Source organism: Micromys minutus, assembly GCF_963924665.1.
Source record: "Micromys minutus genome assembly, chromosome: 8".
In the NCBI taxonomy this organism is placed as follows: Eukaryota; Metazoa; Chordata; class Mammalia; order Rodentia; family Muridae; genus Micromys; species Micromys minutus.
Window position 1 is genome coordinate 69,125,355 of NC_137977.1, and position 3,597 is coordinate 69,128,951.

The 3,597-nt window shown below is 45.0% G+C and overlaps 1 pseudogene across 1 annotated transcript; it reads right to left on the reverse strand.

Moving 5' to 3' along the window:
- Positions 1-776: 776 nt before the first annotated feature.
- Positions 777-2,339, reverse strand: LOC308423436 (D-3-phosphoglycerate dehydrogenase-like; annotated as a pseudogene). The gene has a single exon. The product of its transcript is annotated as a D-3-phosphoglycerate dehydrogenase-like (transcript).
- Positions 2,340-3,597: the final 1,258 nt, after the last annotated feature.

Here is a 3,597-nt window from a genome sequence, read left to right on the forward strand (position 1 = left end):
CTCTGAACTATGGGCCATTTGTTTCCAGCCCCAGAACTTTCATCCTTTCAAAGTCAAATCTTTCTCTTCTCTCTATGCTGGTTTTGTTATCATTCATCCATTAATTGATGATTAGTTTAATTACCTGTCTTGGCTACTGTAAATAATGGGACAGTCCACATAGAATTGCACCTTTTTCTTTGACACACCGATTCCACTTAAATATACTACTAGTTTGGTTCCTGGGACAAAGGGTACATTTTTGGAACCTCGGTCATAGTTTCAGGAATGACTCAATTGTTTTATTTCCCCCAGGTGTTCAAGAACTCCTCCTCTTTAAACAAATCCATTCTTTTATTAATCCGTGTTAGTTTGCACATTTTTTTATAAAAGTCATCCTAATAAATATGAAGTCACATGTCCTTGGGGATATAATTTGCATTCTCTATGGCAATATAATGTTTTTCTGGCAACAGTAGATCTGTTGCTTAAAGCCAAGACATGCAGTGTCTGCAGTTTTGCTCTTTATTCTTGAGATCCATTCAGTTATATAAAGTTGTAGACATTTAGATTCAGATTTTATATATCCATGAAAATGTCATTGATATTTTCATCAGAATTAATTGAATCCATGAATAAGTGTGAGTAATATGAACATTTTTAAGGATATTAACTTTTTTGAAGTTATATTCTTTACTAGATATCAGTTCAGGTTCTGTGATCTCCTCTCCCTACAGGTCATAGAGAACTGGTTTCTTCAGGAGAGTCTAAGGAGCTGGGACAGCCTAGCCCCAGGGTCAGAGGCAGACCTGGAAAGCCTCGGAGACACGCTGCTTCCATGCTTCCAGGCTGTGCGGCAGGGAGGAGCGGCTCATGAGGTGCCAGGTCTCTCCATCAGACACCTTGGAGGTTCGGTAGGACAGCAGCTATACACCCACCTCTGCCAGGAGGCCGATCATAGGATTGTAGGGCTGGAGGGCTGAGCCCGGAACATGAGCAGGGGCTGACCCCTGCGTAGTGACACCTCTGGCCCGAAGACAGCTCCGGTGAACCCCTGCAACATTGATGTGGTGCCCTGGACCAAGCCCAGAGATTGGTAGGTGGCACCTGCCTGGGCCACAGTCAGGAGGCATTCCCCACTGCCCTGCTCCCCTGGGACCACAGGACTGTGAGAGATGGTGTATTGTTGCCAGACTCTTTTACAAATAGCTTAGCATTCACCGAGTTCACATCTGCCTGCTTTGACGCTTCTTTCAGGTCACCAATGACTGCAGGGCTCAGGCCGGTTCCAGAAGTCTACAAAGATGTTCCTTGTGCAACCATCTAGATGGTCCCTTTAGGGAAGCCAGCTCAGGCGTGCATCAGCGTGCCCAATGCTTCTGCCAGACCAGTCCAAGGCTTGGTGTGTGGAGAGAAGACACTGGTTAGAGCCCGGGCATTTACAATCCCTGTTAGAGATTTCCCCTTCACCATGTCCTCAACCTGGACTGTGATTTCCTCTTCACAGCGGCTCTGGGCCTCCTTGGTGATGGTGCCCAGCTGGGGACAGCTGACGACGTTCTTGTGGTCCACTAAGCCGGGTCCAGTGGTGGCTCTTTTGTAAACACATCTAGTGAAGCACCAGCACACTGACCAGACCGCAGGGCACGGAGCAGGGCACCTTCATCCACAACGCCTCCTCGTGCACAGTTCACCATTCGCACACCTTTCTTGCACTAGGTAAAGGTGCTGTCACTGAGCAAGCTGCAGTGGCGGACAGGAGTGGGGTAAGGTCAGTGATGAAATCACAGAGCCCAGCTGCTGAACACCAAAGGGGGCAGCGACTTATGGAGAAATGATGGGGTCATAGCCTACGGTCTTCATTGCAAAGGCCTGCATTCGGGTCCTCTCTTCCAATTCTGCCTAGGCCAAGAATTCTCGGTGTTTTCCCATTCAGTTCTGTCCCCATGAACTACTTCTGGTCCCTTTTGCCATCCTTCATCGAAGCCGTCGCCTGGGGAATCTGCCTGGCCAGGCACATGATCATCCCGCAGGTGAATTCGGCAGCACTGGGGCTGTTTCCCTTAGGGGTGTTCATGGCTAGGATGCCCGTCCTCGTGGCAGCCTCCAGATCCACATAGTCCACGCCTGTACCAGCCCTGCCCACCCCCTGGAGCTTCTCTGCAGCGCTGATGACATTAACAGTGACCTTAGTAGCTGAACAGATGATAACGCCTTCGGTCCTGGAATTCAACTATCAGCTCCTTCTTGCTCAGGTTCTGCTTCTCCACCATCTGCAGCCCTCCATCTCGCAGGATCTTCGGGCCGCAGGGGTCCAGGCTGTCACTGACAAGTTCTTTGCACAGACTTGCGAAAACCATTGCTGGAGTCACGCCTTGGAATCCGTTGCTCTGTTGCACAGAAGCACTTAGTACAGGAAACTGTAGGCAGCGCTGGCTCCTGGGCAACGGATATTAACTTTTTAAAGACATGCATGATGTCATCTACTTGTGTATCCTTAAGTTTTTTTTTTTTTTTTTCAGAAGCATATCTTGCTTTCATATATTTGCTGTGAGTGCATGCAGTGTGTGTGCTCAAGTGTCAGGAGGCTAGAGAAAGATGATAAATGTCCTCTAGCGCACTCCACCTCACTGCTTTGAGGAAGGTTGCTCCGCTGAACTAAGAGCTCGCTCTTTGGGCTAGTCTGATTTCCAGCTGTCTGCCACCACCTCTAATACTGTATCACCGGCACATGCGGTCAGAGCTCTGTTTCCATGTGTGTGCTGGGGAGACAAACTCAGGGCATCATGTTTGCAATCACAGCAAGCGTTCTTCTCAACGGAATGATCTGTTCAAGCCCTCGTGAGGAGTTGAGACTCTTCTAAATATTGGTCCTTCATTATATCCTCTAAGCATAGATACCATGTTCTAGTCATTAAGATTGAGATGACTTTCTTAATTTTTATTTTGCTTAGTTAATTGCTAATGTGTGTGTGTGTGTGTGTGTGTGTGTGTGTGTGTGTGTGTGTTTATTATTAGGGACTTGAGAGATATTTTGTGAACCGATGTGTTCTATTGTATAGAATATTTCACATGAGCTTGAGAAGAATATGCATTTCTCCTTTGATAGATGGGATATTCCGTGAATGTATGTTAGTCCACAATAGAGTTTTATGGTGTTGTTATGGTCGTTCCTGTTGGTTTTCTTTCTGTGTGATCAGTGGTGATGGAGACTCATATTCAACAAAATTAAATAAAAGAGTTGAAGAGCCCAGCATCCTGTGCTTAAGCTCCGTTTTCTACTGGGGGACTCTGCTTTTGGATATTTCTTTAGAAAACATTATTTCATCAGCACACTCACTCAAATTGCTTTGAAAGTTTTATGATGTTGGTATAAATAAGTTATTGAACTTGCATTTATTAAATTTGATTGCTTTGAAGGAAAAAAGTGATCATTTATGTTAAAGGCAGTAGATTGTAGTTACTTTAAAATAAATTCATGGTGTGGCTAATAATAATGTTCAAGAGACTTGTCTCTTTAAAATGTATATTATTATTATTATTTTATTTTTATTATTATTATTATTATTATTATTATTATTATTATTATTAGTGTGCATGTGTGTGTGTGTGTGTGTG